The sequence below is a fragment of the Canis aureus genome, chromosome 15, assembly GCF_053574225.1.
Source record: "Canis aureus isolate CA01 chromosome 15, VMU_Caureus_v.1.0, whole genome shotgun sequence".
Classification (NCBI taxonomy): Eukaryota; Metazoa; Chordata; class Mammalia; order Carnivora; family Canidae; genus Canis; species Canis aureus.
The window spans coordinates 41,280,872-41,293,513 of NC_135625.1; the positions used below are offsets into that span (position 1 = coordinate 41,280,872).

At 37.6% G+C, this 12,642-nt stretch overlaps 2 protein-coding genes across 4 annotated transcripts in view; one reads left to right on the plus strand and one right to left on the minus strand.

Annotated features, from left to right (window-relative positions):
* The window catches only part of LOC144284582 (uncharacterized), a 283,713-nt gene that overhangs the window by 236,888 nt on the left and 34,183 nt on the right, over positions 1-12,642 (plus strand). The gene's annotated exons all lie outside the window — the stretch shown is intronic.
* LOC144284578 (A disintegrin and metallopeptidase domain 3-like) overlaps positions 1-12,642 on the minus strand; it is a 109,067-nt gene that overhangs the window by 64,731 nt on the left and 31,694 nt on the right. The window lies entirely within an intron of this gene.

Consider the following 12,642-nt stretch of genomic DNA (forward strand, 5'->3'; position numbering starts at 1 on the left):
TATTTAATTTTTTTTATTTGACATTTCCTGAATACATAATCTATAACTGCTAACTCAATGTAAATAATATTAATTTGACTTCAAATGTGAACATATCACTTTTTTCTAAGTTACCCAAAAGTATCTTAATTGATATTTCCTCATTTTTATTTCTCTTTAATATCTCATCATATCATTTAATTTATTTAATATCTTACCATCATTAGTTCAAGCTCTCCTCCCCATGGACTTTTGCAGCATTAGTTTCCCCAGGTTCTCCCCTAATATTCTCATTCAGTGAATATTCCCTTTTCTTCCCTTAAAAATCTAGTGACATCTATAATCAATCCTGTTGCTTTGTTAATGATATGCTATTAAAACTTCAGTGTCATCATATTCTCTTTTATGAATTTGTTTATATGTTATTAGCTGCCAGACATACATCTCTATCAGTAACCATTCACTTTTCCTCAAAACTAGGCTTAACTCCTATCCTCCACCCACTGACAGTGGCAAGGCCTACCCTGCCCCACACCAAGAAATAGTAGCAGCCACCTTTGTCTGCACTAGTTCTAGCAGACTGTACCACAAGCCCTTCACAAAAAGGTATAAGGTGAACCATGCCCCAATCCTCTGTCCAGCATCAGACAGTAGTTAAGTCTCTGTAGCTCCTGGCCTTGTGCCAGGGGGAGAAAATGAGCCTCATAAGATAATTCTCAACATTCCCAACACAAAAAGTGACACAGGTAGGAACTGTCCTTACCCAAGGGCACTAACAGGGAGTGAGAAGTGTACTGATAGGGTTAGAGAAGAGCCAGAATAAATGTTATCTATCCCATGGGACCTTCATCAGCCAGCCCCACCTCGCAATACAAAATGGCCCAGGACAGTACCTTTTACCACTATAGCCTGCATCAGCAGAGATCCAGCAGGAGCTTAAGAGCCAAAAGAATGAATCACAATAGAATAACATTAAAAGTCCCCCACAAAAAAGAGAAATTGCCTTTGGTACAGTAAATCACAACAAACCTAAACTTAACCTGGGTTACTTGCTTTTAAAAAGAGTTGAATGTTGAGTATACAGCCAAAAGTCATACACTATACCAAGAACCAAGAAAATCACAAGAATGAGAAAAGAAAGCCACCTGTTAACAATATTGAGATAAGCCACATGATGGAACTAACAAAGATTTTAAAGTAGCTGTGATACTATTGCTTCAGCAACCAATTACAAATAATCTTTTAAAAGCTAAAGAACAGAACTAGAAGCCATAAAAACATATTAAAATATTAGAACTAAAAATATATAATAAACAAACCTGCAGAAAAAAACATATTTGATAGGCTCTTAAGTAAAGTGGAGACAGCAAAGTGGAGACAGCAACCAGTGAACTTGAGAACAGATCAACAGAATTTACTCAATATATAACACAGAAAAATGAACAAAGAAAGAAAGAAAATAAGAAAATGAATAAAGCCTCAAGAACCTGTGGTACAATAACAAAAGATCTAAAATACATATCAGAATCTGACAAGAACAGAAAGAATTTGGAGCTAAAAAGTATCAAAGAATTAAAGGCTAAAACTATGGTCAGGAAGATAATGGAGGAGGAATCCTTGAATCCTCTCTTCCCTAAAAAACAAATTCAGCAACAATTCACAGACAAATTTCCTTTATAAGGAATCAGAAACTAATTGAAAGGTCCTGCACACTCTGGGAGAATGTCAAATAAGACTTACCAAACCAAGATGGAGGCTTGGTAGACCCTTTCTTTTTTTTTTTTTTTAATTTTTATTTATTTATGATAGTTACAGAGAGAGAGAGAGGGAGGCAGAGACACAGGCAGAGGGAGAAGCAGGCTCCATGCACCGGAAGCCCAATGTGGGATTCGATCCCGGGTCTCCGGGATCACGCCCTGGGCCAAAGGCAGGCGCCAAACCACTGCGCCACCCAGGGATCCCTTGGTAGACCCTTTCAATGGGGACACTGCTTCGGACCATTACCATATGGTCACAAAAAGACCCTCAGGCTGTCAGCTTGACCCAGACCATGAGAAGGGTTTTTCCATATATCTAGTGCCCCAATTTTTCTGAAGGGGCTAGTCAAAGAACTATGTCCTATTTCACTTGTCTTGAAGCTCTAATGGGTTCAGCACAAACTAGCCACCCAGGCAAAAATGGAGATAGTGACTTGGGCTAGTAGACACTATTGATTTTTTTCCCCCATGTTACCACTAAACACAGAGTAAATGGACAAAAAGATACCAGCTCTGCTTCTCCTTGGAGATGGAAAAAGTTGATCCATGTGTGCAGTTTTCCTACCTCACCAAAACAGCCCAAAGAATCAGCAGCGGTCTCCCAATGCTGGAGCACAGATGGGCCAACCACAATATAATTGCCAGGGTGAGAATAGAGGCAGCAGCTTGTGAGGGTAAATGCTACTAATCCTCTCGCCTCACCAACACAAACAGAGCAGGAAAAAGACACAGATGCATGTTTCCCCTTTGAGAGATATAAAGATTTGGTGGAGGCCTCCAAAATCATTGGCCAGGATGACTTGTTGGGATCCTTTTCTGTACAAGGTCAGTCAGTAAAGACTGAAAGTAGCAACTAGTTTTTTCTAATGAGCAGATACCAAAGCAGAGTCAAGTAAAATGAAGAATCAGAAAAAGAAGTTTCAAAGAAAGGAAGAAGATATAGCCAGAAACTGATCTTAATGAAGTTAAATTAATTATCTCACAGAGAATTAAAAATGCTGAGTTCAAGAGAACAATGCATGAACAAAGTGAGAATTAAAAAAAAAAAGAGATAGAAAACATTTTCTTAAACTATGAAACAGAGGACATAATTGAGATGGAGGAGGAGGGGCCCCTACACTGGTCTTTTTCCTCAAACATAGCTGGATAAATATCAAATCATTCTGAACACCTAAAAAATCAATCTGAGAACTGAGAGAACAAACTTCATATCCATGGGTAGAGAAATGATCACATCATGGCAAGTAGGAGCTGCAGAGAGTTGATTTGGGAGAGAAAAGAACTGCAAGTGCTATAAAGGGGAGGGAGCCCTGATCACAGAAAGAGACATGAGAGATAGAGAGTGAAAAGATATAGAGATGAATGAGTGAAAGTGTGCACAGGGGATTGCACAAGAAAAACTGCCCCAATACTATTGACTGTAAAAGGAGAAGGGCTGACTACTGACTACTGCAAGATTTTATAAGCAGCAGAGCTCAAAGCCTGAGGTTTTAGAAATCTATGCCATTTCTAGGGTCCTGCCTGGTGGGCTTAGTGGTGATCCAGTGGGGCAGGGGCACAGGAGAAGGCAGAGTATTCTGAAGATCCTGTGGCCTGAACGATGAGAGACAGTTCCCCTTCTTGGAGTGCATTTCAGAGTGGTGGCATGGCCTCTCCAAGGACAAAAGAGTTAGTGGTGCCACCATACTGCCTTGTTCACTAGCATAGGAACAGAGACACCTGTTGAGGGAAGCAAACCTTGACTATACCATAAACTTCAAACTGCTGCGTGGTCATATGACTGATTTTCTGAGACAACTGGCAATGGCTAGAGTGTGGTAAGACCCCCAGAGGATCAGCATGGGTCACCACCACACAGTTCCCTAAATTTGGAGTTTTGAAACCTAGTTGAGTGCCTGAGTTAAACAGAGGAGTACTGTGCCACCAGATGGCAGATAGTTTGAAAACAGACAGGGTGAAGGTAGGGATCTGATAGAAGAAGGGGACACAAGAAGTGTGAAAGTTTGCTCTTCTGCAAGGGCTTCCTGAAGAGTGGCAGGCATGAACTACCCACCGCAGGGAGGAGAGGGCAGGGTGATGCTATCTCTCTCCCTACCCCTATCAGCATTGACCAACTTCAGTGAGCAACACAGCATGCCCTCAGTGGAGGCCAGGGCTGCTTACACTAAGCCCCACCCCCACATATATGCCCTGAAAGTATACCTCCACTAGAGTAAGTCAGCCTGAGAATCAGTGCAGCAGGCCCCTCCCCAAGACCAGCAGAAACTCCTTGCAGACACTATGTCTACTGATCACACAGCACTGCAAAACTTCAGCTTTAGTAGAACTAGGATAAACTTCTTTTAACAAGCAGACCAAAACACACTGAGTTGAAACTCGCCACATAGTGGACAAAGTCCAAACACTTGCCACTTTAGGCAAGGAGAAACTCTGCAGAGGACTGACCTGAGGGAAGGAGCAGCCAAAACACAACAGCAGAGTGTACACTCTGAAACACCTTCTAAAGCACCAGGCCCAATATATTACAGGAAATTTTCCTTAGTATAGCCATTACACTCAGGAGCAGGAATATACGAGGCTTTCCTAACAACCAAACAAAAAATTTAGTGACCTAGACAAATCGACAAGATGGAGGAATTCACCACAAAAAAATAAAGAACAGGAAAAAATAAAGGACTCATTCTTATGTATATCAAAACTGATACAAGTAAGATGCCTGAATCAGAATTTAAAACAACAATAATAAGGATACTAGCTGGGGTTGATAAAAGCATAGAGGACACTAAAGAATCCCTGACTACAGAGATACTAGTCAGGCCAAAATAAAAAATGCTATAACTGAGATACAAAAGTTACCGGATGCAATAACAACAAGGATAGATGAAGAAGAGGAACAAATCAGTGACATAGAAGATAAAATTATACAAAATAATGAAGCTGAAAAGAAGAAAGAAAAATTTTTGGAATATGAATGTAGATTAGGGAACTCAGCAATGCCTTAAAGTATAATATTCAATATCAGAGGCATCCCAGAAGAGGGGGAAATGGTGTTTTGTTTTGTTTTGTTTTGACAAATGATAGCTGAGACCTTCCCTAAACAGGAGAAGGAAACACATCAAAATTCGAGAGGAACAGAGAATTTCCATCAAATTCAACAAAAGCCAGCCCATATTAAGACATATCATAGTCAAATTCACAAAATATGCAGACAAGGAAAGAATCCAGAAAGCAGCAAGGGAAAAAAGTCCTTAACCTACAAGGAAAGACATATCAGGTTTGTAGCAGATCTAACCACAGAAATGTAGCAGGCTAGAAAAGAGTGTCAGGATATATTCAATGTGCTGAATGGAAAATATATGCAGCCAAGAATACTTTATCCAGGAAGGCTGTCATTCAGAATAAGAGGAGAGATAAAGAGATTCCCAGACAAACCAAAACTAAAGGAGTTTGTGACCACTAAGCCAGCCCTTAAAGAGGACACTTTGAGTGGGAAAGAAAGACAAAAAAGCAACAAAGACTAGAATGGAACAGAGAACATCATGAGAGACACCAAAATTATAGGCAACAAATGGCACTAATAATGTCTATCAATAATTACTCTGAATGTAAATTGATTAAATGTTCCAACAGAAGACACAGGGTATCAGAATGGGTTTAAAAAAAAAAAAAAGAAAACCCATGACCAATCTGCATGCCACCTACAAGAGACTCATGTTAGACCTAAAGACCCCTGCAGATTGAAAGTGAGGGGACGGAGGATCGTCTATTAAGCTAATGGATATCAAAAGAAAGCTGGAGTAGCCATACTTATATCAGAAAAAAATAGATTTTAAAACCAAACTTGTAATAAGAGACAAAGAAAGGTACAATATCATAATTAAGGGTTCTATACATTAAGCACTAACAACTGTAAATATATATGCCCCCTACTTGAGAGCACCCAAATATATATATAAATCAATTAATAACAGATTACATAAACTCATTGATAATAATACAATGATAGTAGGGGATTATAACACCACACTTACAGCCAACAGACAGATCATCTAAGCAGAAAATCAACAAGGAAACGTCTTTGAATGACACACTGGACCAGATGGACTTAACAGATATACTCAGAACATTTCACCCTAAAGCACTTTTTTGAGTGCACATGGAATATTCTCCAGAATAGATCACACACTGGGTCACAAATCAGCACTCAACAAGTACAAAAATATTGAGATCATACCATGGATAGTTTCATACCATAACACTATGAACCTTGAAGTCAACCACAAGAAAAAAATTGGAAAGACCAGAAATACATGGATATTAAAGAATACTAAGGTTAAAGAATTAATGAGTTAACCAGGAAATTAAAGGATAAATAAAAAAAAATACATGGAAACAAATGAAAATGGAAACACAACAGTGCAAAACTTCTGGGATGCAGCAAAGACTATCATAAGATGAAAGTATATTGCAATACAGGTCTACCTCAAGAAGCAAGAAAGTCTCAAATATACAACCTAACCTTCTACCTACAGGAGCTAGAAAAGGAACAGCAAATAAAGCCTAAAGCCAGCAGAAGAAGGGAAATAATAAAGATTAGAACAGAAATAAATGATAAAAAAACAACAACAGTAGAACAGATAAACTAAACTAAGAACTGGCTCTTTGAAAGAATTAATAAAATTGATAAAAACCCTACTTAGACTTATCAAAAAGAAAAGAGAAAGGAACCAAATAAGTAAAATCATGAATGAAATGGAGAGATCACAAATACCACAGAAATGCAAGCAATTATAATAGAACATTATGAAAAAAATGTATGCCAACAAACTGGGCAATCTGGAAGAAATGGATAAATTCACAGAAACATGCAACCTATCAAAACTGGAACAGGAAAAAATAGAAAATTTAAACAGACTCATAACCACAAAAAAAATAGAATCAATAATCAAAAATCTCCCAAAATACAAAAGTTCAGGGCCATATGGCTTCCCAGGGAAATACTAGTCATTTATAGAAGAGTTCTATCTATTCTTCTCAAACTGTTCCAAAAAATAGAGAAGGAAGAAAACTTCCAAACTCATTCTACAAAACCAGCATTAACTTGATTCCAAAACTAGACAAAGATTCCACTGAAAAGGAGAATTACAAGTCAATATCCTTAATGAACATGAATGCAAAAATTCTCAACAAGATACCAGCAAATTGAATCTAACAATGTGTTATAATTATTCACCATGGGATGTCTAGCTTGCTCAGTTAAGTGAAGCAACTACACTTGATTTCAGCTCAGGTAATGGTCTCAAGATCATGAGATCAAGTCCTGTGCTGGGCTTTGGGTTGGGTATAAAGCCTGCTTGGGACTCTCTCCCTCCTTTTTCCTCCGCCCCCCCCCCCACTAGCTCTCTCTCAAAAGAAAAATTATTCTCATGATCAAGTGAGATTTATTCTTGGGCTGTAGGGGTGGTTCAATATTCACAAAACAAAGAATGTAAAACATCACATTAATAAAAGAATGGATAGAACCATATGACCCTCTCAATAGATGCAGAAAAAGCATTTGAAAAAATACAGCATCCATTCTTAAATAAAACCCTTGAAAAAGTAGGCATAGATGGAACATACCTCAACATCATAAAAGCCACATACAAAAGATCCACATCAATATTATCCTCAATGAGGAAAAACTGAGAGCTTTTCTCCTAAGGCCAGGAACATGACAGACATGTCCACTCTCACCATTGTTATTTAGGATAGTACTGGAAGTCTTAGCCTCACCAATAAGACCATAAAAAGAAATAGAAGGCATCCAAATTAGCAAAGAAGTCAAACTTTCACTATTTATGTATGACATGATACTCTATGTAGAAAACCTGAAAGACTCAACCAAAAAATTGCTAGAACTAATACATGAATTCAGCAGTCACAGGATATAAAAATCAATGTACAGAAATCTGTTGCATTTCTATACATCAGTAATGAGGCAGCAGAAAAAGAAATAGAGGAATTGATCTCATTTATAATTGCACCAAAAGACCATAAAATACCTAACCTAAGAGGTAAAAGATCTGTACTCTGAAAACTATTGAACACTGAAGAAAGGAACTGAAAGAACACAAGAAATGGAAAACATTCCATGTTCATGGGTCAGAAGAACCAATATTGTTAAAATGTCTATACTACCTGGAGTACCTGGATGGCTCAATCAGTTAAGCATCCAACCCGAATTCATCTCAGGTCATGATCTCAGGGTTTTGGGATCAAGCCCCACATTGGGCCCTGTGCTTATCAGGGACTCTGCTTGAAATTCTCTAACTCTCCCTCTTCTTCTCTCCCCCCTCTGCTGTCTCTCTCCTCCCTTTTGCACTCTGTGTCTCTAAAATAAGTTTAAAACTCTTTTTTAAAAATGTGTATACTACCCAAGACAAGCAATTCCTATCAAAATGGCAATATTTTTCACAGCGCTAGACCAAACAATCCTAAAATTTGTATGGAATGACAAAAGACCCCATATAGCCAAAGCAACCCTGAAAAAGAAAAGCAAAGCTGGAGGCATCATGATTCCAGACTTCAAGCTATATTACAAAGCTGTGATCATCAAGACAGGATAGTACTGGCATAAAGACAGACACATAGTCATGCTAGTTGGCTCAGTCTGCCTTCAGCTCAGGTCATGATCCCAAGGTCCTGGGATTGAGCCCTGCATTGGGTTCCCTGTTCTGTGGGGGGTCTGCTTCTCCCCCTCCCTCTGCCTGCTGCTCCCCCTTGCTTGTGCACTCTCTCTCTCTCTCTCTGCCAAATAAATACATGGAATCTTTAGAGAAACAGACTCATAGATCAATGGAACAGAATAGAGAAGCCAGAAATGTAACCACAACTATATTGTCAACTAATCTTTGACAAAGCAGGAATAAAAGTCTTTTCCCAATTAAAAAAAAAGTCTCTTCAACAAGTGGTATTGGAAAAACTGGACAGTACCCTGCAAAAGAAACTAGAACACTTTCTAACACTATAAACAAAACTAATTCAAAATGGATGAAAGACCTAAATGTGAGACAAGAAACCATCAAAATCCTAGAGGAGATCACAGGCAGAAGCCTCTTTAACATTGACCACAGCAACTTCTTACTATACACATCTCTGGAGGAAAGGGAAACAAAAGTAAAAATGAACTATGGGAGCTTCATCAAGATAAAAAGTTTCTGCACAGTGAAGGAGACAATCAACAAAACTAAAAGGCAGCCTATGAAATGGAAGAATATATTGGCAAATAGTGTATCTGATAAAGGGTTAGTATTCAAAATATAAAGAATTTATCAAACTCAACACCAAAACCCAAACCAATTACAAAATGGAGAGAAGACTTGAATAGACTTTTTCCAAAGAAGATATCCAGATGGCTTATAGAAACATGAAAATATGCTCAACATCACTCAGCATCAGGAAAATACAAATCAAAACCACAATGAAATGCCAGGAAACAAAAGATGTTGGCAACGATGCAGAGAAAAGGGAAACCTCTTGCACTGGTGGTAGGAATGCAAACTGGTGCAACCACTCGGGAAAACTGTATGGAGGTTCCTCAAAAAGTTAAAAATAGAACTACTCTATGATCCAAGAATTGTACTATCAGTTATTTACGCAAAAGATACAAAAATACAGATTTGAAGGGGGTACATGCACCATTGATGTTTATAGCGGCATTATCAACAATAGCCAAACTATGGAAAGAGCCCAAACGTCCATCAGCTGATGAATGGATAACAAGAAGGTATATATATATAGATATAGATGATACAGATATAGATACATGTCTATATCTATAGATACATCGTGGGTTATTACTCAGCTATCAAAAAGAATGAAATGTTGCCATTTGCTATGATGTAGATGGAGCTAGAGTCTATTATGCTAAGTAAGATACATCAGTAAGAAAAAGACAAATACATATGATTTCACTCATATATGGAATATAAAAAACAAAGCAGATGAACATTTGGGAAAGGGAAAAAAGGAGAGAGAATAAAAAAGACATAAGAGTCTTGTTTTTCATAAGAGACTCTTAATGATAGAGAACAAATTGAGGGTTGATGGAGGGGAAGTGGGTAGGGGATGGGCTAAATGGGTGATTTAGATTAGGGAGAACACATGCTATAATGATTACTGGGTGTTATATATATGTGATGAACCACTAAATTCTCCTGCAACTGATATTACATTTTATGTTAACTAGAATTTAAATTAAAACTTGAAAAAATAAAGTACCAAATAGCAATCACAGAGCTGAAAAATAACTGAACTGAAAAATACACTAGAAAGTTTCAATAGCAGACTAGATTAACATTAAGAAAAAATAACTGACCTCAAAGACAGGTCAGAGAAGCAAAAAGAAAAGTGACTGAAACAGTGAAAAAAGCTTAAGGTACTTGTGGAACATTATCAAGAGGAACAATATCCACATAATAGAAGTCTCAGAAGGCAAAGAGAGAGAAGGGAGGAATAATGTGATATGATAAAGGAGTTAGCTAGTGCTATAATGATAATCATACTGAAATATATAAATATCAAATCAACACACTGTATACCTTAAACTTACATAATGTTATGCCAATTATATCTTTTTTTTAAAGATTTATTTATTTATTTATTTATTTATTTATTTATTTATTTATTATTTATTTATTCAGAGAGAGAGGCAGAGACACAGGCAGGGAGAAGCAGGCTACATGCAGGGAGCCCGACATGGGACTCGATCCTGGGTCTCCAGGATCACATCCCAGGCTGCAGGCGCTAAACCGCTGTGCCACCAGGGCTGCCAACCAATTATATCTTAATTGAAAAAAACAGAAAGCTTATTCAAATAAATTATGGCTTGAAAATCCCCAAACATGGGGAACTCTGGGTGGCTCAGCAGTTTGGCACCTGCCTTTGGCCCAGGGCGCGATCCTGGAGTCCCAGGATCGAATTCGGCGTCAGGCTCCCAACATGGAGCCTGTTTCTCCAACCTGCTGTGTCTCTGCCTCTCTCTATCATAATAAATAAATAAATAAATAAATAAATAAACAAATAAATAAATAAATCTTTAAAGAAAAAAAAAGAAAATCCCCAAACATATAGAAGAAAATTAATATCCAGATCCAAGAAGTTCAAAAGACACCAAATAATATGTTCCTAAAGAAATGTACTTGAGATATATTATAATTAAATTATCAAAAGTGAAATATAAAGAGAAAATTTTGAGAGCAACAGGAGAAAAGTGGTTTATCATATATAATGGAACACCATTAAGTTTAGATTTTTCAGCAGAAACCTTGCAAGCCAGAAGGCAGTGAGATAGTAGATTCAAAGTACTCAGAGGAAAAAAGTCAACCAAAAATATTGTATCCTGCCAAACTGAAGAATGAATCAGAGACTTCTAGTTTCTGGTTCTGCATGTAAGGAGCTTAGAAGTCACCACTCTACCCTAACAGCATGTAAAATGTTAATTATACTGAAAAATCAACAAGTCTTCTTGGATCTGTAAGAGAGGCAAGGACACAGGGAAAATCAGACTCCAGGATTGGAGAGAACACAGGGAGTTGCAACTTACTGAAGTAGAGAATCAGTGAAAACTGCTGCTGGAGCCAGAACCAAAGCATGTGATCCTGATTATAATTTATGAAATGCTAGAATATGGACAATGCTAGAATAATGCTCCAGAGAACTCATGAGGGTGGCCCACAGTTTTGTGAATTTACCTACAGGAGCTTGACAATGATGCCATAGTAAATATCAGAAAAACTCCTCATACTTTGAGCAATGGGAGGGGGGGAAACATTCTTAAATACATCAGAGCACTCTCTTCTTAACAGAACCTGGATTGAGGTGAAATAAAACTGAGAAACACCTGTGAAGTTCATAGTTCAGAGGCATAGGTTTACTACAAAACTGAGACTTAATCATAAAACTGTAGAACACCTCGTTTCTCCCGACACCTCACCAGTACATTACAAAAGATTTATTCATAGCATCCCCTTTACCCATTACGTCATATCCAACTATTAAGAAAAAGATTACAGGGCATGCCAAAATTCAAAAAACAATTTGGAGAGAGAGAGCAAGCATCAGAATGGCAACGATAGGGATCCCTGGGTGGTGCAGCGGTTTAGCACCTGCCTTTGGCCTAGGGCGCGATCCTGGAGACCCGGATCGAATCCCACGTCGGGCTCCCAGTGCATGGAGCCTGCTTCTCCCTCTGCCTATGTCTCTGCCTCTCTCTCTCTCTCTCTCTCTCTGTGACTATCATTAAAAAAAAAAAAAAAAAAAAAGAATGGCAACGATATTTCAATTGTTAGCCTGGAAATTTAAAACAACCATGATTATATGATGCTAAGGACTCTGATGGATAAAGTAGACATCAAGCAAGAACAGATGAGGAGATGTATTCAGAGAGATGAAAATTCTAAGGATGGATAGATAAATAAATAAATAAATAAATAAATAAATAAATAAATAAATAACTCTAGAGATTAAAAAATGTTAAGAGAAATGAAAAATGCCTTTGATGGCTCACCAGTAGACTGGGCATGGCTAAAGAAAGAATCTCTGAGCTTGAGACTATTATCAGTAGAAACTTCAAAAACGAAATAAAAAGCAAAGAACACAAAGAAAAAAAAAACAGAAGAGATCATCCAAGTACTATGCCACAACTACAAAAGAGCTTACATAAAGATAATTAGAATACCAAAAGGAGAAAGGAATATAAGACACATTTGAAAGCAATGACTGAAAATCTACCTGAATTAATATCAGACACCAAATCACAGTGCTTAGAGGGAAATTTATATTATATTCAATACACATATTAGAAAAGAAAAAGTATCTAAAAACCCTAATCTAAGTTTCCACCTTAGAAAACTAGAAAAGAACA